Source organism: Excalfactoria chinensis, chromosome 19, assembly GCF_039878825.1.
Source record: "Excalfactoria chinensis isolate bCotChi1 chromosome 19, bCotChi1.hap2, whole genome shotgun sequence".
Taxonomy (NCBI): domain Eukaryota; kingdom Metazoa; phylum Chordata; class Aves; order Galliformes; family Phasianidae; genus Excalfactoria; species Excalfactoria chinensis.
The window spans coordinates 6,579,350-6,603,337 of NC_092843.1; the positions used below are offsets into that span (position 1 = coordinate 6,579,350).

General features: G+C 46.8%; 1 protein-coding gene across 9 annotated transcripts in view; it reads right to left on the bottom strand.

The window, feature by feature from the left end:
• BCAS3 (BCAS3 microtubule associated cell migration factor) overlaps positions 1–23,988 on the bottom strand; it is a 301,481-nt gene that overhangs the window by 19,196 nt on the left and 258,297 nt on the right. The window lies entirely within an intron of this gene.

A 23,988-nucleotide genomic window follows, 5' to 3' on the forward strand; every position in this document is an offset into this window, starting at 1 on the left:
AGAAGCTCCATTGCAACCAGCATAACGACCCTGATGCAAATGGCAAGAGAATCAGGAACTGTAAAGATACCCATAGAGGTTATTAAGTACATCAGGCAAGTATGAATCTGTCTGAAAGTTCATTTGTCTTTCACTGCTTTGCTGTCGAGCACTTTCCCCTGTGCTCTGCTGGCCACAAACTGCAGTTTCTGTCCCGTTCATGCTCTTGTGCAGAGATGCACCGGTGAGGGAAGTGCACGGAGCTTGCTTGCTTTGTTTGCTGCACGAGGTACAGCTGCTGAAGGAAAACAGCGAGCCCCGCTTTCAGCCTGGCTGTGTGGATTTTCTGTCCCCGCACTGGGAAATGTTACCTGAAACTGGAGCTAACAGAGACCCTTTCATCAGCAGAGCGTTACCAGGATGCTGGCTACGATGGAGTGCACGCACCTCCAGAGACACTGAAAGGAACCCCTTGGCTTACATTTATTACCTCATTCACGGCAGTGTAAGATGCTCTGCCGAATGCAAAGATTAGATTCTGAATTCAAGATCACCTCAAAGTACAAACTAAAATCATTCTGCTTTGTTATACAGCAAGTCTTCCGCCGAGGCTGACTGAAACCATTCCCACTTGGAGCGAGGCTGCAGTCAGGCTTTGTTGCTTCAAGCACATACCATTTACCCCACTATTAGGTAACTGAATATGCAGCATTTATTGTGCCTGGTTTCTGCCAGCCTGCAGAGGGGAAAAAAATGCAAATGCCAATGTTTCTCAAAGTTAAAAGTACATGAAACACGTCCTTGTTATCAGGCCTTTGGTTTTCCCCTTTGATCAGCCGTCAGAAACTATCTACACTTGTGCTCTGTGACTGTACAGCTTCACAGCACACTCTCTGCCACTGACAGGTGGTAATAGAAAGGGTGAGAGACCGAGCCCTGCGGCAGGCGTCCCTTCCTCTGATAACATCCAAAGTACTGGGTGATAACCGTTAGTAAACACTCGGGCAGTCGGTTAATCCATACATCAGCAAAGAGGGGCAGATAATTTTGAACTCTAATGGCACGGACAAAAGCACAAGGGCTGGCATCCAGGGATTTATATGGGCTGCAATGGTGACTTCTGGCTCCTGAATTTCATCAGCGCGCACAGCTTTGATTTATCTCCCTGCCTGGCTGCAGAGTAGATTCCTGGCACTAGAAAACCATCAACACTGAAATGGACCTCTACAAAATGGGACCGTGGCTCTCGTGCAATACACGCACTTGAACTCTGGATGAATCCCAGTTTGAACCGAGAGGAGGAATGACCAAATATTTCAACTTTTAATGGGTCTTTGGATTTATAAGGTTCCTTCAGTCTCCTAATTTGTTTAAAGGCAAGGGTTCTTGAAGCTTGTTTGAGAAAATGCAGCGAGGAGGCTAAGTAATTTCTATTATGTCTGAGTCTCTGCAACGTTTCCACATTGCCAGCTATCCTTGCTGCAGGAGGAGAAGCAAAATCTGGTCTTTTTTGAGGCCTCCTTTATCAAGTCATCCTTCATAAGGGTTTGTGAGACCCCCAGACCCGGCTCTGCCCATACCTCAGGAGCCTGCTGATTTGGGGTATTCTCCATAAGGTCGTACATGTGTCCACCTGGCTTCTGTTGGGAGCTTCTAACCCTGCTCCCCATACCCAGCAGGGCAGTGATGAGCTCACACTGCTGTGCCAGGAACACCGATGAGAAATCTCTTCTCTGCTGGGGTCTGCTCTTATTTTGAAAGTGAGAAATGGGAGCATTTCTGCTCCTATAAGCAGACATATGAATAATAAGGCAAATGGCTTTTGAAGCTCTGCCAAGCTGACTGCATACGTGTACAAGGAGAAACTTCGTAGAGTGCCGGTCTCTGGTTCCAGAGATACTTGAGTGAGAGCAAAGGAGACAAGTGTAGCGTTACCTCTGCAATCAGGGCCAGGAGCTGCCAAAACTTCTTAGCAGCAACGTGTGAGGTGCAAGTGTTAATGTAGATGCAGGTTGGAGGGATTAACTGCACAGAAAGCTTTCTTGTAAAAAACTGAAAGGCTGCTGACACTCGGGTTTTTATCTTGCCTCCCTTCGCACTCCCTTTCCGTGTTACGAGCACAGGTCTGGCAGCGTGATTCCCATCTGGGTGTCCTATGATGAGTCCCCAACTGCTGTGGGTGACAGGATGGGACCTTGCTCAGAGCAGGCAGGTCCCACACAGCACCAAATGCTGCCTCCGTGCCCCTCCTATGTAAAGAAAATAGCAACAACTAAGACATCAATTTGGGGAAAACCAAGACTGATTAGGATGGCTCTTCCTGTTCTTCTTGCTGAGCCAATGGCCGGCAGATGTATCAGAGGGAAATCATTTTGATCACTTTGGTTCATCCTGGGTGTTTTTACACCTTGGGAAACTCTCCTGCCAAGTGCCTGAAACCGCAGACGGGCTGTTTACTCCCTCGAGCCTCTGGGTGCTTTGTCCTACATACATCACTACCACCAGCACAAGGGCTAATGGTATTAAACTTAAACTGATAGTGGCTAACCCTATCTTTGCTATTTATTAAATTGTAATCTCTCTCTGGCTGCCTCGCTCTCCCTTTGTCAGTCCCAGCATCTCAGCTGATAACGTATCAAATTCCTCATCGTTGCTCAGAGGGAAGCGTACGGATCATTCTCAGGGCAGTGTCCCTCTCCCCAAGTCCCACTGCCTGCAGACCTGGGATTATGAAGGCTGAGGGGAGGCAGGTGGCTACAGGTCTATCCCCAACCAACTGCTGAAACCCTACAGCCAGCCATGGGTGTACGACCCCGCTGTGTGCCACCCCACCTTTCTGCTGTCCCCAAAGCTGTGATCTGATGGTGGGTTGAGTTCCACCTACAAGCAGCAATTTGGGGCAGAAACAACTGGAGAAAAGGCAAATGAGGTGCTACTGTAGCCAAGCAGCTACTTATGAAATCCTGGTGAAACCCCACTGAAGTCACTGAATAAAATGGCACCGACTAAATGTGTGTGATTGCTTCACCCCATGACGCGGTGCTTTCAGGCCAGCAGGATGTTTCCTTCTCCCCTTACTTACTAAGGATGAAATCAGGTGGAAATGAAGACCATCGGCTGCTCTGTGCCATGCCCCCCCCGCCTCCCAGACCCACTGCATTACAAACACAAAGCAACGTCAAACCAAACCAAAGGGAACAAGCAGAAACCTTGGCTTGAACATTTAGGTCGAAAGTGCTCTGTGTTGCAATCCCGGCGTGTTTAGCTTTCCCCTGCCCCAAACACTCCCAGCCGATCCTGCTCCATACACACAACTTTCCCACTAAAACCCATTCCCTCCCAGTACCACCAGCATCCTCCTGTTGATGTTGGCTGCCCAGCAGAGCTGCCCTGAGTGCTGCAGTGTGGGATTGGGCCCTGCATCCTTCTGCCCAACACGCCTCACATTTTCCTAATGGCAGAGGCTCTGCCATCACTCATACCAAATTACCTTGCTTAGAAGCAAAGGATTTATCTTTCACATTGCAATTGTTTCAAGGCTTTTAATAGAAAAGGAAAATAAATTCTACAGAAGGAAAGAAAAACACCTCAGCCTTGGAAGCGTCCTTTTGTTTCACAGCTAGACCTACTGACAGAGGTTGAGAAAACCGGGTTATTTTCTCCTCCAAAAAAATCTAGTGCTAAAAAGTATTTTTACAAAAGATTTTAATGCCTCTAGTATGTTATTTTTCTAAGTCAAAAAAGCCAAGCTAAATCTTTCACCATAGTGCTTTAATTCGAAAGCCAGGGGAAATTTTTTTCATTAAACCTCTGGACGGCTTTGTTTAAAGTATGAAATCAAGTAGCTCCATTTCCTGTCTTCTGAGGAACAGTAAATCAAAAAGAGTACGTTCTCCAAAAATACTGTAATGGTTCTATTAAAGAGCTTGACAGTTTTGAGCCTCACCTTGCATATTGCAACAGAGGTGTGTGCAAAAATAACTGAGTAAACAGCAAAGGAAACGACCTGCCCATTTTAAGCAATGGAAGATGCATCCAAGGAGATGTAGGCTGTGGGCTGCTGTGCTGGACACGGCGGAGCAGAGGGGATGCACTGAGCTGCCCAGCACCACCTCAGCTGTGAATGAGAACCCTATGGGGTGTTAGGAACCATGTGTGGAAATTCCTTGCCCAGAGCTGTGAGTCAAATTATAACACAGCCCGTTTAAATATGAGTGGCTGAACTTTCCTACAGGGTTTGCCAATTTGCTTCCATGCCATAACCTTGTTAGTGCGGAGGGGAATGCCGCGGAGCGTTGCTTGGGAGCTGCACAGATCCCTTCCTTGGCTGCGGTGGGAAGGGATGCTCTGACCTGCAGTGCCCTGTGCTGCTGCCCCTGTTTTGTGTTGATCTCTGCCAGGCAGGACATGTCCTGGCTGGCAAACTGCAACAACTCACCCATGTCTGGCTGTGAACCGAGCTGTGCGTGCTGACCGCTGCCCCTGGACACGATGGCAGAAGCAAGAGCCTTTGTGAGGAACTCTATTTCCCTACCACTGTCCCTCCCACAGCGTTGTTTTTTTCCAGAACCACTCACTTCTGCCATGAACAGAGCATTACTCACCAGCTCTGTCTCCTGCAAAGGCATTTAACTAATGGAACTTTCTGCTGGGGTGCCCGATCTCATGGGCAGCAAACACTCAGATCCCATTGGACTGTGATATGAGCGATGCTGCGAGGCTCCTGTGTGCCTCCTGGGTGCACAACAGCTTGCAAACAAAAACACTGCTTATTCCTCTGCCATTGGTTCTAAATGGGTTTCAAGCAAAGACGCAGCACTGGGACAAGGGAGCTGACAGTGCATTGCAGTGCCCAGGCCTGCAAGGTGAAAGCTCCAGACAGCTTCACTTCACTCTTCCTCCTCTTTCTCTTCCTCCTCCTCCTGCCCAGCTCCTTCCTCCTGCACAAAGGGTTAACCCTGGGCTCAGGGTGAGCGTTTCAGGCCCAGGAATGGGGCCAGCGATCACAGCCACGGTGAAGGCTTTCGAACAGAGGGAAGAGGCTGTGATTTTCAGAGCTGGAACAGTGAGATATTTTTATAAATACATAAATCTTTTCAAGGAAAAACAAATATGGAGGAAAGAATGTAAACATTATTGTAAAATGCATAATAAAACGTCTGCTGTTTGTTAATTTTGCTCCTCATTATCCAGTCTATCTCTGCCTCCGATGTTGAAACATTTGCCTTATTTTTTATCTTTTTTTTTAAACTCCCTTATTCATTTAAAAATAGTTTCCTGCATGTTATATGAATAAGCAAAACCTAAGGTCCTAAATCCAGGAGAACTTTGAAGTATGAAACCCACGGTCTATGGGAACTATGTTTTCATTAATCAAAGTAGATGTTTCTAAAGCCATCAGATTTATCATGACTGGATTTCATATGTGAAACCCAATATACACACAGACATACACTGCTTGTCCTTTTGGATTAGCTCTGACCTTTTACTCTCCTTTCTGAAGGATCTGCCTTTCCTCAGAGCAAGGCTGCCCCGCGTTACCATCAGCCAAAGGAGCCTTGACGGAGGACGCGTCCAACTTCCAGCTCTGCGTCTGGGCTAAGGTCAGAACACAAATGATTCAGTGCATTTATTACAGCTGCCTTTGCCTCGGACGCTCCCTGCAATTTGCTCCATGCCAGCCCGGTGGGATCAAGGGACCTGAGTGGCATCACCGCATTGAACCCAAGCACCCGTATGGCACCACAGCTCTGACCCCAAGCACTCATGTGGCACCGCAGCTCTGACCCCAAGTGCCACAGTTGAGCTCAGACTCCCCACAGTTGGCACAAAGACAAGGCAAAAAGCCATGGCAGGATGTGATGCCCCTCCAGAGCAGGACTTCAAGAATAAAAGCCAAGAAATGGGGGTCTGGGGCTGTTTGTGCTGTAACTTTGTGGCACAGAGGTTGGCTTTGCCATCTTGTGGAGGGTGGAGGTGTGCGCTGGCTCTGCTGTTGGGATGGAGTGAATACAATAGGACTGGATACCATTTGAAGAACCAAGTATCCCTTTCATAATAAAATAAATTATCAGGGAAATATTTTTCCCCCCTGGCATAGCAGGATTCGTGCCTATTTTAACTCTTCACAGTTTTGCAACATTAGAATGCCTGGAAAATATCCAGAATGCTACAGGCAGTGCCAAGCTGCCCCTAGAGCTCAGCGTGTCTCTAACATGGAGCATCCCAAAGCTGGGTGGCTCTGCATGAGGCTGTGGGGCTGGGGTGGCTGTGGGCTGTGCCCTGCACACCAGGCACTCCACCTGGTGCTCCTGCAACCTCCAGCTCTGGAAATTTCATTAAAAAAGGATTCACAAGAGATCTGCGGCACTTTTTAGTTGTAGCGGAGCTGGAAGTGTTTTCTTGTGGTATTCACATACTTATAATTCTCAGTCCCGGTTAAAATTAGAAAATCCAGCGACTTTTTTTTCCCTCCTGGTGAAATTTCCCACTCTCACAGACCCAGGACTTAGTTAAGCTTACAGCACGTTGATGGCTGAGATTTGCAACAGCGCCTCGGAAATTTACATGCACAATGAACTCCATTAAACCTCAGTGAAAGCATTTTCAGCTTCTGTTTCATTTCTCTTCCCACCTGAATAAAACCTGCAGTTTTATGATGCTCCAGACTCTACATTGGCTCCAATGGGAAAAACTGTGTAAGACGCAGGGAGGATCCATTTGTGATGCATGCAGTAATGGGAACGCATGCATTCCCATCCATAGGACAACGTACTTCCCAACTCTGAGTGTCTGTCTGCAGCCCTGCCCTGCCCCAGGACCCTCATCTCCCAAGGCAGAAATTGCCCAGTTCCACTGGAGGGAACACTGTTACTTTCCTTAAGAAAACAGCAAGACTCACGGTGCTCACTATCAACCCTGTGGCACGTGCAAACACACACACGCATGTACACATACATGTGTGACACAGACCACAACGGGCCCATGTTTGCTCACGTGTAAGGAAAGGCATGACAACTCACTGGGGTTTTCTGGATAACCAAGATCTTATGTTACACTTTGAGAGACAAGTGTGGATTTGTCGTATTGCTTGAGAATTAGTGGTAACTGTCTGAGCCAGGGAATTTAATTCTGATTGTTTCGTTTGAATTAAAAAAATCTAAAGTGTTGAAAAAACATTGGAACTGTGCTATGTACTAATATATCACTCACTCTGTAATAGGAGAATCTTCTTTTTTTTTGTGTAATAGAAACAGAGAATGTAATGCTTGGAAAGGGCAGCTTCATCTGGGCTGCGGTGATGCCCTGGGCTGGTTGCTGCCCAGGAGCACAGCACAGCACAGCCAGCTCTGCACCCAGATGTTAGCAAGCACCGGGCACTTGTGGTTTCCAACCTCTTTGCAGAAACCATTGAATCTGAGTCTTCTGTAGTAGGGGTTTCCATGTCAGTAATGCACCTCCCAGCCAGATGCCTACGATTGAGGAAAAATACCATCCTTCTGATGCTTTCTGCAGGAAATCTCCCCGTGTTAACATTCAGGGTATTAGAATTGCATCCAGTACCAGGTGTGCAGCCTGCTGTAACCACAGCTTCCCTGCTCATATTCTGCAATATTTCACGAACAGCAGGAGATGGATCCTGTTACTGAACTGGAGTGACAGAGATGCCCGTGTTCAGGGCTGATGTAAGAACACAGCGCTGCCAATGTCAAAACTGCTTTGGAAACTCACTCTTGCTACTTATGAACTGAGCTAACCAAGAGCAGAGAATGGAGGCGCGTGTACAAAACATACCCACAGACAAATCCTATGAGCTATGAGTGCTGAAACAAGGAGTTGTGCTGCTCACAGCTGGAGAGAGCTGGAAGACAGAGGTGCAGCCCCCAGGGCAGCGGGGTGGGCAGTGCCCCACACAGTCTGGGCTGGACAGTGTTGGAAGGGGCCGTGCAGTGCTGAGCAGACACCCCCACCCAGCTCTGGGTGATCTGGAAATGGCCCAACCCAAGTCTGTACGTTCCTCCAAGAACATGAAGAGAACATGAAGAAGTGTTTCTTTAAGGCCTAGAATGAAATGTGAAATTTTGTGTTTATAAAATAAAAATTTCAAAAAAACGTTCGACTTGTTTCCATGCAAGTCTTCCAAGTCAGGATAGATAAATTCTTCTGGCCTGATTTTGACTTCATTAAAAGCGCGTGCCAAGCTGCATGAGCTATCTTAGCTCCAACAAGGACTGGACCTACAAAGCACCGAAATCTCTGGTCGCAAGCCAGCTTAAGTATATACTTCATTCTTAGCATGCAAACGGCCACAGCGACTTGAACGATAGTATATATACTGAAGGTTATGGGTGTGCTCAAATGTGCTCTGGAGCACGGCCAGAGTGTGCGGCGGCTCTCAGCAGCAGGGCTGCCTCCCCACCGACGGCTGCAGGATGGAGGGACCCCATCCACATGGCCCGACGGCTGCTCCGAACACGCTCCGGAGGTTCTGCCCTTGTCACTTGTGTTATCCATCAGAGCTCTGCTGGCTGCATAAGGCAGAGTGACACTGCAAGGTGAGATGATGGAGTGAAAAAATTATTGCGGCTGGCGTGTCCTAGCCTACAGCTTTCGGTCACTTAACTCATCGCGCTCTCATCCTCAGACACGGCAGTACGCAAAGGGCAGGAGGTTCACCCTCCACATGCCTCCTGTTTGCGCTCGGCAATTTGCAGCAACAACTCCAACCCAAGCAGGACTGCGGCGAAGATGGTCTGCTGCTCTTGGAAGGAGAGAAAGCGGGTACATAACCCCAACGAAAGCAAAGGAACCAAGTGTAAGAGGAAGGTCTGGGCATTCCTATTGTGCTGTTAATTCACGAAATGCGGCGTGCTCTAACTGTGAAGCATGACAAATGGGTTTTTATAGCCAACGTTCTTATTTCCTCCTTCAGGAAAAGCCATTTTGGAGCACTGACAGCAAGGGCATGCTTTGCTGTGATTTATGGAGCAGTGTAACCTATAATGTAATTTGGGATTGACCATTCAACCAGAAGCCACCGAAAGCCCAAAGGAATCAGGGATACAAAGAGACAAAGGAGGAACCACAGTGTCTGCACGGCTGAACCTCGATGCCCCAGACCCCTCCCTGATCCCACAGGCCCCATCCTGCACAGTGCTGGGAAGACCGACCCAAGCTTTCCCCCCCCCAACTACTCTGGGATCAGTCAGGCTCCCCAAGGAGGGCTGATGCAGCCACCCAGCGCTGCAAACCTTCAGAGCATTTAAACCCAATGATAAAGCTGTTCGCTCTCTCACAAAGTCTCTTCACTGGGCAGGAAAGCTGTCCAACCTTACGGGAACCTCACAGCTCCATCAGGTACCTTAAGTCCTGATGCAATCCCTAAATCCCCCTGCAAACTCTCCTTGCCTGCTGCAAATAGCTTGAGATGATCATCGCCACGCTGCTGGACACGGCGAGACGGAGTCAGAGCGCTGCAGCCTGCCATGCTGGTGGGCAATAAATATTCTACTGAAATCATAACTCGAGCATATTTTAAAGGATAAACCTGCTAGTAATAACTAGGAATCAAAAGAGAAGATTCTGATTTTTATGCCAGAAAGCTAACAAAAATCTTCAGTGTGTTATAAACAAGTATCTATCATTATAAACTAAGTTCAGCATGTAAAAATCCAAAGATGGAGTTTATTGTCTTTAATGGCTGAGAAATGACAAGTGTGTTTGGTTGAAAAGGAATTTAGAGAGAAGTAGATCTGTACAAGAACCAAAATCCATCTTAAAAATAAAAAATAAAAATAAAACCACTGCTGACAGCTTTACAGTAGAATTAAGCCTCTCTGAACTCTCAGAAGTGGGGCTAATCGCGAGGTTCTGGGGAACTTAAAACAGAACAGAGATCTGACTATTAGGGGGATCCAGCTCAGGTTGGAGCTGCTCACATGCCCTCATGGGAGGGAAACTCACTCCTGAGATGGCCGAGGAGACCTGAGAGGTTTGGCAATGGCTGATGGAGACCTGAGAGCAACGCGGTGCTTCTGGCATGGGGCTGCCTACATCCAGGCACGGTGCTTCCTGCAGTGGGCAAGCTGAATGGTGGAAGCCGTCCAAAGGGAATCTCTCAGAAACCCTGGACAGCAGCAAGAAATGTGACAAAAAAACTTGCCAAACGTTTTAGTGTGCTGCTGAAAGATCAAGGTGGAAAAAGCCTCTGCTCTGGAAGCCCTGGAACAAAGACAGACTTTCCTGGAACGGAGCACATAGCTGTTCAAACATAAACCAGCCATCAAGCAGTGAAGCAAAGACACAACAATCACCATTTCACAGACTGAGAGAAAAAGGAAAGGGGGGAAATGAAGTCAAATCTTTGCCAATGCCAGGTACAATCATCCCTCTGTGTGCAGACTGATTTAAATCGAGGGAAAGAGAGGAAAAAAAAAAAGTGGGACATTAAATGAAAAACTACTTTTAAGTGCAACAAGTGAACACACTGGAAACGCATCCTGGGAGAAGCAGCTTCTCTTAAGCACACCAGCACGACGAGGTACCTCTGATCATTAAAAAGGTCAACAGAGGCACGAGTGGTTTCCTCAGTGCAGCAGAGATGCAGAAGTGATGCTGGGGAGCGCTCCAATGTGAGGAGATGGCGGCGCGGCTCTGCTGCCTGTCTGCCGTGTTTATGGATGTTCCTGCTAGCCCAGGCACGGTTTGGGAACATGGATCATAACACTGCTTTTATACCCTATAAAAGCACACTGTGAAGTGATGAGAAATGTGGATTGCTGAGTTGGGCCAGCCGAGTCCGTTATGAAGTAGGAGCATACTTTTCCGTGAGGCATTTTACAATGCAAAGAGTAATTCTTTTCTTGCTGTGAAAAAAAATATATATAATAAAAATTGGGATTCCTCCAGAGCACGTGTTCCACAAATCTGCAAGAAGTGGAAAGCAGGATTCCAAGAGGAGATGGGCAGGAGGTGCAGTGAGAGCAGAAGCTGGGGTTGGCCTCCTGCACCCAGGGCAAACGGGGACCCATGGAGCATATCCGTGCTCTGCTTCCTGAGCTGCTCACCTGCTGTCTGAGCCCGGGGTGGGACAGGGGTACATGCTGGAAGCTGGTTACCTCCCTGCAATCCCCACAGATTTTGTTTATATACAACCAAAACAGGAGGTAAGATTAGGGATGTTTCAGACCACCTGCATTTTCTGCTTCCTCAAGCCGAGAGCTGCTGCCTTCTCGTTCCAAGGTGGGGAATGAGCATCTCAGCACCTCCAACCCCTGACCTCTGTATCCCCACAGAACCAAACACTGGCTAATTTTCACTTAGTTGGACACTGTTTGAAAACAACAGAGGAAGTGGGATCTATCCTAACTTTCCATGAAGTATCTCATGCTGGAGAGCTGCCACTGCACTGGATGCAGCTTCCCAGCACTGCCAGAGCACAGGGAAAGCCACCCTGCAATGACACAGCCTGCCAGGTGCACGTCTCCACATTCCTTGTGGCAACTCTGACAGCAGTGCTACAACTGCACCGGTATCATGACAGGTGTTTGTCAGGCGGGACAAGAGACAGCACCACCTGAAGAGGTTGCACCAGTTCCTCCTCCTTTGTTTCTCCATCTGTACGAAGGACAGTACAGCTCCTTGCCTTTGGTTTTCCTGAAGAAGTCTCTGGGAATGCTCTGAGGGCTCAGTAGCAAGTCAGCACAGATCACTGCTCACAGAAGACCCCCTGCAGCTAACAATATGACTTAGGAACACCTTGAAAATCCAAACCAGATGAGTGCTGTGCCCATCTACATCAAAAAGCTGCTGTTTTTCCAGCCATCCTGTTGTTAGGTCAGAAGAGAAGCCTTCGCTTCTGCAGGCATCAAAAGTTTTAGAGAGATTTAGAGAAACCATGCTAATACTCATAGCAGTGAAGATAAACAGCCTAAGCCGAACTGGAAATCTCACTGTTCATAAAGAATGAAATTCACCTCCGTGCTGAGAACAGGCACAAGGCCAATATACCATTTAAGATCCATTTTCAGGGCTTAGTATGACTTAAGTGGTGAGCAGAGCCTGGGCTAGCCTTCGGCACGGAAGGGGATTTCACCCATAATGAACGAGCGAGAGCCAAGAGCACAACTGCCTGCAGGACCTCTGACAGGCTGACGGCTGCAGGAGCCCCATAATCCAATCGACTCGTAACCACCGAGTCCACCTACCCCTCTCCTAAAAATAAAGGGTCCAAGACAAAGGAAGTGGAAATTAGATGCCTGTGGTGAATTGCAGAGAGCCAAGGATCTTATAAGATACCCAGTACTTACATCTACACTTAATTAGGAGGGAAACTGCAGACATGAGACCTCAACATGTGGTATTCACATGTGGGCTCAAAAATGCTGTCAAAGAGAGTTTTCTTCTGGTTAAAACACTGAGGATATGATGCAGAGAGAAGGCCCGGAGACGGCTGATGGACAGCCCCAGCTGTCTGCAGGGCCATGCTGTGCTCTGCCAGCCCTACCGCGGGCTGCTGCGGCTCCCAGGGCAGATGCCAGGCTCTGCCCGCGCACACTGCACAAGTCAGACAACTGCAGAGAGGTCCCAGGATGTCTTTTGCAAGCACAGATCAAGCAGTTAAACCTAAACAAGGAGAAATCTGAAATTCAGATGTTAGTGTCAAAACTAATAGGAAACAGGATGCAGTTGTAATGCACATACAGTGGTCCAAACTCTGTACTCGGTTACAACGCAGTGAGTCCAACGTGAGTGCAGGGAAAATGCATTCTGTTGCACATTAATGTGGAATTTTGTCTTGTAGACTTAAAAATAAACTCGTAACCTTTTCTGACCCTATGTAAAATCCCAGCAAGATTTTATCCAGGTATGGGTCAAGGACAGATTTGTTTGCTACCCCGATATGATTCGACCTCAGAGATGCCCACAACAGAGCAGGGGTCTCCTGGTGAGGTCCCACTCCACCGAAGCCAATGAGAGCTGTGCCAAGGTGCTCAGCGAGGGCAAGATTTCACCCCACAGCTGAAAGGGGCACCGTTTGCTGAAGAGAAGCGTAGATTAAAACACAAATGCTCTTCTAAGGCTATTTGAAACAGATTTTATAGAAGGGATGAAACTTAATTAATTGGGTGCAAATACGCGGATGTCATTTTTACACCATTCATGAACAATTCATCACAACTCGTGTTTCTATGACACTGCAGTGAGTTGGACTTGCTCTCTGCACACCAAAGCAGAGACATCTGCAAATCGGATTTAAAATCTTTCTTTAAAAAAAAAAAACAAAAAAGAAACAACAAAAATGATTAAAAGTTGAAGAAACACTTCCATATGGAAGAATCTTACCCCAACAGGTCACCACAAAGACACTTCAAACACAATAAAACAGGAAGCGCTAAAAAAAGCATAGCAGCTCACAAAAACCCCCACAACCTCTTCCACAGAGAAAAATCCATGTCACCCTGGGTAGCTCTGCGCAGTTCAGAAAAACCATTTGGCAGCGTAATGTGTCTTTAATCTGCCCAATTTGCTTATTATAGTAAAGGGTTAGAGGAATTCTCAAGCAGTGGCCAAAAATACTACAATGATATCCTCCTCTTGAAAAGTAAACTTACTTAAAGTGAATTAATTTCTTCAACTTGAATATTTCAAAGCTGAAAGTGCCCCCGGCAAACAAAAAGGAAGCTGCTGTTGGTGAAGCACGGTTTGCTTGTTCCAGCCCAGGACCCCAGTCGTTTCCCTGAGCCCAACTGCACCCATCTATGCACCAACCTGCTGAGTGGTTGGGTGTGGGGGCCTTGGAGACCAGGATCGTGGTTAAGAGGAGATGGATGTAAGCTAAGTAAAGCACATCTGGAGACGCACGCTCTGTTTCTTGTCTACCCTCATACAAACAGGGCGCAACACGACTTTAGTTACCGTTATGACTGCCCTTGTCAACTCCTCCGACCCGAATCTTTGCTCATTTGAAGCCTGACCATTTGCAAAAGCACAATGCCAAAATTTCAGGTGACCTACAATCAGAAATCAGCACACGTGAGCAACTTGCAAACAGCTGTGCTGTAGATGGGACAGCGCTGATCTGGGGCTCTCCTCCCGGATGCTGGTGCTACAGAGATGCCCAGAGGAGGCTGACAGAGATAATAACAGGGAAAGTGACAGAAATGAAGGCTGCCGGCTCTTGATATTTAATATCCACGACTTAAAAGACAGAAAGGTGCAAAAAGCTTAATAGTATTTGTAGCCGAAATTAAAACTTTAAAAGAAACTTATACAGAGCAGTAATGTATGCAATGACATCTGGGACTGTAATCAGCAAACTGCTTTCAAGAGCTGCCAAAGCAAACAGCCAAATAACAAATCCACTTTACAGATCATCAATCTGGTCGGGCACTTGCCAAGGTAAATAGTACGAGGCTGAAGTTTGCTTTGCAAACCAGTGAGCTGGGAGTTCAGCACGGCCCGCTTCCAGGACGGCAATGCTGGGGCAGGGTCCTCGTAGGTTTGTGTCCAGGAAAGTTCAACAATCCAATATCCAGCCAGCGACCAGGGTGCAATGGGAGATGAAATATAACCACCGTTAGGGATTAAAAGAAATACAGGAGGTTCAGGTTCTGTTCGTAACTCACTTAAAGGCGACAACTACTCACGGTGGTACAAGTCAAACTCGGATAAGGCAGAGTTTATTGTAACACTGCTCCGCAGATCGGGCAGCATTTCATGGGAACTCCAAACCCAAGACTGAAAAAAATTAGTAGGAAATGAACCTTCTTTTATTTTCAAATGAGATAAAATCTGGCTCCAACTACCATATTTTACATTTTAGGGAAGAGGATATAAAACATCAAACAGGGATTTTCTTTCTTTTTTTTTTTTTTTTTTTCATTATGAATGCAAGAAAGATAATTTATGGCGGCTGCAAAACATTTATTTAAGAAGTAAAGCCTTCATGTTCTGTATACAATTTATAGGGCTGTAAAAGAAAGAAGTGGAACAACTGCAGCCATAACATGTGCATTTATGAATAATAATTGTAAGCTCGTTTTGTTAAAAACAACTTCTGCTTCAGAGTTCATTCTTCAGTTGATTGGGAAGGCACAGAATCGTTCAGGCTGGAAAAGACCTCTAAGACCATCCAAGTTCTCAAACGCAACCTCACGTTTGTTGAACGTTACGTTCTTGGCTCAAAGAAAAGGGGAGTTTGGAAGAGAATCACCAGGCAGTGCATGTCAGGAGCTGAACACGGTGACAGCAGAATGCGTGTGTGATGTTTTTCAACCAGGGAGGGACAGCATACTCCTACTGGAAGCTGCTTCAGCCCTGATTTCGAGTACAAATATTTGATGTTCACGGCAGCACGGTGCAGTGTTGCAACACAGACACCGGGCTGCCTCCAGCAGCACGCTGTTGCATGCAGCTCCTCATCGCCTCACCTCATTGCTGGGCTGGAATGAAACACTTCCCCACTGCAACCAAACCCCATTGCCTAAGCGCTGTGCTGATAAACATAACCCAAATGTGATGAAACTGGCCCAGTATTTATTGCAAGAAAGGTGGCTACTAGCACAGCTGTAAGGTGGCACAGGGCTACCAGACAGGGGTGCTGGCAAGTAAATGCACAGTTGTCCCCTTCCTTTTTTGCTTCAATTTGTCCTTTATCCTGGAGGACAAAATGCAGCAGTGCTGGTGCACTGCTCAGGAGGTGCTGCACAGGCACTCTGCCTGCACTCAGACACAACACCCAGAGCAGCAGCATGCCTCTCCGTGCCCGTGCCCTGATCAGCATCACCTGTTTTTCAGTTATGCCAAGTTCCTCAAACAGTTACTCTGACTTTTTAGCTAATCAAAGCACGATGAAGCATGGGAACAATTTAGGACTGCAGTTTGAAATAAGTAAGTGGATCCCCCACAGGCACAAAAAATACTGATGACGAATCACTCAAGCTAATCAAGAGATCCTGCCTTCGCAATGCATCGTGTCTCAAGAACGTATGAACAGCAGGGCCAAGTTCCCACTGGGAATGCATGGCATGGGCAGCTCTCCACGTCAGATATAGCACTCACCCTGTTCACCCTGCACCCCGATCCCCACCACTTTCCTTGGTGAGATGCTGGACTGTACCCACGGGGCTATTTGCTATTTCTGGTGAGCTCCCTTCTACTCCTATTCCAGTGAAAAGCAGCAGCATCTGGTATCACAATGCAAACAGATAGGGCTGCCCCAGCCACGGAGCTTTCAGAGGCTTGGCAGGATTGCAGCTCCGCGCTGCGAGGAGCTGCCGGTGGCCAAATATACTGATAAAAAGGATGTGTAACTCCTCAACACTACCCATGATGGAAACAACTGCAGCTCTCACTGGAGGTCAGGACGCACACGAAAACAAGCCTACATGTGTAGCAGATTACAACAAACACATGGCCAAGATGGACTCGACAGATCAAATGTTGGAATCATACGATGACACATGGAAAAGTGGAGTTTTGCAGGGGAAAAAAGCAACCGAGAGCCCATATGTTCAATTAGCAAGATACAAAGCTTTTGTTGTATACCAAAAATAGCAAATAAAAGTCTGTTGTCATTTTTGGATATCCAGATGTGTTTCATTTCCAGCTTCACATCTCAATGTGTGGACCTGCCTGAAGTTGAAAGAGAGGAAAGTGTGGCAATGGCTGAAGGGTGCAATTACATCAAAACTCTTCCTTCCAAAGAGGGGCGATTACGCTGCCCGCACCTTGCGCTGTGCTGTCGGTGCATGGAGCCTTCCTCGGGTTCTTATGGACCTACTCAGAGCATGGATGGCATCAGAGTGGGGCTGTCATCCTTAAGCATCATTCCCCCCCTTGCATTAAGACCTGCCTGTAACTGATTACTTTGAAGTAACCCATTTTTCCAATGGATCGTAAGGGAACTGGGATTTATCTCTCCTGAGCACACTCACAAAGGCCAGAAGTGGACGCCAAGTCACGAGTACCACACCAGCTACCTGGCCAGAGCCCATATAAAGAAAACACCCGTCTATAACCAATAAACACAAGTTACTTAGGTAGCACTCAAACAAAACCAGATACTCTCATCTACTGCAGATTTCCCTTTTCTCCTGTTTTCCTTTCATTGTTTTTGAACTTAAATTATGCTCAAACCAGGAACATTTGCCGGAGATGTGACTTCCTGGAAGAAGCTCCAGGTGTGCTGCATAGGCCTGGCAGGACTCTAAGGAAGCAGAGGTGAAGCTGCCCAGGGCAGCAGGGCTCAGGGTGAGATCCAGCTCGGGCTGACGGCTCCATCTTGCAGCACACACCCCACAGGCAGCAATGTGTTTTCCCCAAGTGTGGCTGTGGGGCAGTATTATTATCTCTCATTCCCAAATGGAAAAACTGAAGCAGGCAGAGATTAGGTTACGTGCCCAGGATCACCCAAGAAGCCTGTGGCTGCGCGGGGATCAGACCCTCGGCTGGCCGGTACTTGCCCAGCTCCCAACCGCACCACCATCCTTCCTGAATGCTTTTATGTAGTTATATTTATCTTTATGTAGGGTCATCTTGGCTCCAATTATGAAAAGCACATATGGTTTACAGTCCTCAAATTGCCTGTAGAAGGGTTAAATATTCAAATATAATATTATTCCTGGCATTTATGGAAAAGTTTCTCGGTGCCGATTCCAAAATCCCATGGCTTCTCTGATGCTGCTGCTCTGTATCACAGATAGTTATAAACGGGCTTGTCACTTCCCTATCTGTGAGCTGATAAAACCCGAGCACTTTATCCAAAGGTTTAAAATTAGTCTCAATGATGAGAACGCGGCTGCATGTTTGCATTTGCTAATGCTCTCATTTGAATTTTTTGATCACAGAACTGTTATCAGAGTTACAGGAAGAAGGAAAACCAGCGAATGCTCCTGCAGTGACCTATGCATGTCCAGCATAATCCTACGAGCTCAAGTTCCTCGTGTTAGAGCGCTTTTGTCGTAAATTCTCAAATCATAAAACCCCTGCGGGACTGCAGTGAGCAGCTGCAGTACACAAAAGGTTAATCAAAAAAGAAATGACACTAACAACCACCAAATGTAAACAAGCACCTCTTACCACGATAATCTCGTTGGCACTACTGCAAAAATTATTACTAAAAGAACCACAAACGGCAAAGCCACCAGCATGGATCTGTACTTAGCGATCTATTCTAGGCATTGCCTCCACCTGGGCGTGTGGTTCAATGTTTTATTCCTGATTCAGCTAAAACAGAACTGCTGTGCTTTGCCTCGCAGTCCTGTTGGGCCATCCAGACCACTTGAGAAGCCTTGTTGTACCCCGAGCGAGCAGTAGCAGGAGTGGTGGCCAAGGGATGCCTGGAGGGCTGTTTCTATACTCCTCTGAGTGTGTGAGCATCTTAGTTCTCCTCATGTTGCATGGAGTGTTGCACTGTTGTATGTAAAGAAAGAAGGAGGAAGATTTATTACTATGGTCTATCTTCCAGGTTAGTAATCATTGACAGACTTTGTTTTTGTATCCCATTTTTGTTTCCTGCCTGTGTAATGTATAAAGAAAGGAGTGAGTAATACAGCTTGCACTCAGAAAGCAGCAGACAAACAAACTCACACTGGGTTGTCGTTGCCAGGACCGTGTGCTACAAGGTGGGATCAGCCCAGCAGGTGCTGGGGGCAGTGAGCTCCCTGCTCCCCGAGCAGCACAGCGAAGCTCCTTGTCCTTGCACTGCAGACAGCGCTGCTTCCCACCGGGTAACAAAGCGCAGCCCCCAGGGAGGTTTTGTTACATGTCATCATGTTTTTCAGTTCCTTTAAAAAAGATGCGTAAGGAAGGATATCAGCAGGCATTGTTTGGAGGGCTACTGATAACCACACCACATATGAAGAAAAGCTTGGAGTTTCCACCTAATCCGTACCATGTGCGGGACCAAGATACCATGTTGTTTCTGCAAATGTTCAATTAATTACTTTGGAATAGATTGGCCACAAGATCCATCCAGCCAAAACGACACAGAGAAAACACATTCCACAGACTGAAGGCAGTTGGACAAAAAACCTTCCCGCTCTCATTAAACATCGTGTCAGACATTCAGCAGGCACCGTGCTTTTTAAAGATCTGTCTGTTGACTCCATCATTACTAACATTCAAGATACATTTAAAGTAAATAGGTTAGGAAGGCATTTGATCTCATTGCTATGTAGTGCAGAATCCCTGTAGACTAGATTTCCTGGTACAGTGAACTATTCTTAGATTCCTTGAAATCCTGACTTGTTCTCAGCTACTCCAGCGATAGCACAAGCGCTGCTCTGGTAAGACCAAATCACTGTCATGAGCAAAGAAACAGCACAATTTCCTTAATAATCTCATCATGACTATGGCTCTAATTCAGCAGAGCTTCGGGAGCTGATTAAGACCATGCTACACGCCTTGCTGAATTCATGAGCTAAAGCCGAAGCCAACGCTCTTTGGGATGTGAGCTCTTGCCCACTGCCACAGGCTGCTGCCTGCCCAGCAGTGAGTGCCCGCTGAGCTGTTTGCATGGCTGGGTCTTTGAGTAAAAACCCTGCAAAGCCGCCGGGGTTTAGTGGTAGCAGCAGGAGCATCCGCTCTGGCACCAGAGCCAGTTTGAAAGATTCCCCACACCATGAGCTTCCCAGCCCTTCCCCTGTTTGCCATCCCATTGCGACAGCTCACCACACGGTTCTGCTCATACATGTGTTAAGGAAACGCGTTCCACTTGATGACTGAAACAATGCAAGAAAGGGGAAAAAAAAAACAACACCCAAACCCACAAACACCAAAAGCTTCCAGCAGCAGAGGGGAAATAAACTGTGGGGTTGAAAGGAGAAGGCAGGGTCAGGGAAGGGCTGGGAGCCTCTTAAACTGGCTTTGCTGCAGGATAAGATGCTCATGTAACTACACCCTTATTAGTGTTATTTTTTTAAAGCTGGATCATTTCAGATCTGCTTTAAAAACATGTCATAAATGAGATCTGCTGCAATAGAACAGTAATATGGGACTGCAGCTGGAGCCAGAATGGAGCTGTGCTAATTTAGGCCAGCTGAAGACCTGAGCTTGTATTACCCAAACTTAGTTCTCACCAGTCTGAATGGGGACAAGTTCCTAATTGCCCCTGCACTACTGTTCCCACAAATGTAATACCTGTCTAAAAGATTAATTTTCTTGGTACTAAAGATTAAACAAAACAAACAACTCCCCCCACCCTCACTAAAGCTACTGTTTTAATTTAGGGTTTCATTTCAAAACAACTGGAAAATTTCCAGCTCTTCCAAGTTTTGCCCAAAAATAGAAAGTATGTTCTGCAACTGATTTTGAAGATCTGTTTATTTATTTATTTTCTAATTCCGCTATTATCGCTACGGCTCCTTAAAAACATGATGTTTCAAGGTGGCTCCCCCCACCATAACCAGAGAAGCACTGACAGCAGGAGCTGGGGTGGCTCTGTCTGTGGGGCAATGGCACAGCGGTCCTGCTGCTTGGCATGGACATACAGCACGGTCCTCTGCTATGCATCGACACCTATTGCTTGTTTGTAACCTATGGCCATGAAAGAGGAGGAGGGGAGGAGGAATGACACATGCACACACTGTGCTTCTCCTGTGGAAGAGGCACAACCGCAGCCCTGCCTCTGCTACAGCACCCGCCGTGCAGCCTTGGGCAGGTCACTTCATCTCCGAAGCTGTTCTACAGCTGTCTCAGCTGCACAGACAGTTAATACATCCTTGCACTGAACAGCATAACTCACTAATGCCTATAAAACAGTTGGTGCTTTCCACATGCAAGTGTTAGGAGGAGGCGGGGTGTTGCTGCTCTTTCAAGGAAATGTTCTGTGGCAATTACATTGTGAGAGACACCCTGGCTCTGCCAAATGACAATATTAGGAAAGTATGTAGACAAAAGCCAAAAGAGAAAACCTTTTTAATTATAATGCTGGCACTTAAGCAACGACTCCTATTTACAAACCTCAATGCAAGCTACTCACGCACCCTCCGACTGATGTGCACAGCTGGGGCTGCCAGCCTAGGGGGCACGTGGGCACAGGCCTGGCACCCTCCTCAGCCACCTGAGTGCATACATCTTACACAAGGAGAAAAATGCAATGGAGAGGGCAGGAGAGGTCTGGGCACCCCTGAAGGACAGCGTGGTCAGGGCCCAGCTGGGCTCCTCACTGGGCTTCCTTCTCATGCTGGCCTGTGTGTCTCAATGCGCCAACATGGCGGCGAGGCCTGCTTGCCTTCACAGGAGCCTTCCTGCCTCATAACACAGCGCTGCTGACACGCTCCGCATAAATAATTTATTGTGGATGCAGATTAAAGTTACAAGGCATTAAATCTCACACTTGCAGCTTCTTGTAAGTGCTCAGAGTTGCCAGGCCTAGGGCTTGTTTGAGTAACCCAGAGGGGAAAAATTCACAGTGCTCCCATGGTGTGAGTTAAAGTAAGCTGCTTTTTATTCCAGTTTGGAAAATGTTAAGTAAAGCAAACCTTCAGATCTATGCTACAGGACTGAAGGAACAGGTTGCAAGGAGAGGAGGAAACTCAACCACATCCACGTGAAGGATACAGATTCTGACAATAAAGAGACTTCCATTTTCCTCTGGTGACTACATTAGATACAAACACACATCAGCCATGGTGAAAAAAATAACGGTCCCTACTTCGGAGCCATCCCTTCCATACGATTTGGCAGAAACCTTTCCACCATACCCACATCACTGGCACTGAGGAGCCTTCCCTGGGACACACTCTGCACCATGACTGATGTCAAACTTGTCCCCAAAGCCATACCATGGGAAGCTGTTTCAGCACTTCTCTTTTGCACTTAATAAGATCTTTTCCCAAATGACCATTATCTGTGAAAAAATCACAGAATGGAACTATGCATCCTGAGAAACAATGACAGTGGGGAAGGGAGTTGATATTTAACAAATTCCTTTGATTAAACCCAAACCAAGACACTTGGGAACTGCATTTCTCACAGGAGCTACTTGTGCTGAGCAGCGCCGCACAACGAGATCAGCACCTTGAATACAACACACAGGAATGACAATGGAAAATAATCATCCTTTCACAAGGTATGGAAAAGAAGCTGAAGTCTCCATCAACTTCTTAATGGACATGTCCAAAATACCCAGCAACCAAAACCCAACCAAACCACGGAGCGGTCTTCAACTTTCAGTTCCATTTCACAGTTGTCATTAGATGGCACTTTTGATTGTGATCTCAGCAGAGATACAAACACGAAGCAAACACACGGATTTTAATCTAAATTCTCCCTTCTAAAAATGGTCTCTGTGAGTTTGGGTGAAGGGCAGACCAGACCCCACTCCCTATTCCCCACACAAACAAAGCCATCCTGCATGCAATGTTATCGATGCCGCACTCTTTCATGAACTCCAAATTCACTTATTTTAATAAAACATGCTACTCGAGCCATCTGACATTTATTATGCTTAAGAAACATAAAATGGAAAAGAAACATCTATGACCAGAAACAACCCCTAAACTCACTTTTATTGCCAAGGATCTGAAATCCCTTTTTTTTGTTGTTTTTGCTAATAACAGTGCCTCTCTGCTCCACCTTGCCTTCTGCGATATTGCAGGAAATTCCCAGAAAGAAACCCTAATGTGGATTGCAGCTGTGCAGTTTAAAGCCAAACAAACCTCTGATTTCAGAGGCTCGGGCTGGACTGAACGCTACCTTGACACACTGCAAAGTTGCAAACACTTTCCTGATCGTTTGGAGCATACTTCTAAGTTAGCAGAGTGAATAAGAGGAGAGAAATGCGGCTGCAGCCCTGCAGCACCCAGGTGATGCTCTGGGTATGGATGTGAAGCCTCGCTCAATGTGACAGCTCTGTTTTGAATTTGGGGTCCTGGTGGACGTGGGCCGGTGAGCGGAGAAGCTGTATCTTTAAGACTACAACCCTCTGCCTGTGCCCATATATCAATGCTCCATGCTGCGGTGGCTTTTCTGCCTGCTGCTCAAATTTGTCCAATTAGACACAGCCCCACAGGGTGGAATTCAGTGTGAAATGTGACTACTGATGTCTGCAAATTAACCACCGTAGACACGCCGCTTTAAGGCCTGTAAGTGACAGGCAGAGAAATGCCTGCCCGGGACAAACGCAGGAGGACTTGCCGCGTAAAAGCCCGGATCAGCCTGTTAAGGGATTCCCAGACTCAGCTAGGTAAAGTGTGTTAGCCGCCGCGGCACTTCGCACCTCAAGCTGTGCTGTCTCACACCACTGACCCTTCCATGGCGACATAATTCTCAAGAAGAAGCCAGGATTATCTGTCTAAGAGTCTTACGTGTGTCATGTAAGGTCAGGTGCCAACTGCAATGTAAATTAGTAGTTAAGAGTATTGGTAGCTAGACAGATGCTGGGAGCCTCAATTAGAAAGAAAAGTCAGATTATAAGTAATTAAGAGGTACAAAAAAATGCTTCAGAGGCTAAATACCTAAACTGCCTCCGCTGTATGTTTTTTAATAAAGCACACATTCCTGAGCTCCTCCAGATTCTGCCTGAAACATCTCTGCAGAAAGAGCCCAAAGCCGGGCTCCGTGCAGACAAAAATCCCCGGCACGCTGGTGTCAGAAGTACCAGAAGGAGAATTATGGAAGCAGGGGGCTTTTATTGGGCAGAGTGCAACACAAGTTGTAATTTTTGCTTAGCTGCTGTTGGAAAAGGGTGAGCTTTTTAATCTTCTGCCATAAACAGGTCGAACTGCTTTTCAAATACTTGTGTAATTTAATAATTTCTCTTTTAAAATGCTGCTAAGGAGGAAGAATAACAACCGTATTTACTTTGAGAAGTGCTGCTTCTGCTGCTGTATCTCCAAGATACAATAATGCATGCAGATACAATAAGCGTATGCACTTACTGTATCTGCTGAGAACCTGGTGACCTCAAAGCACTCTATAAATATGAATTCCTAAAATAACAGCAGCACAGTATGAAAATACAATCATCGGCCCCACTTCAGAGATGGGCAAACCAGCACAGTC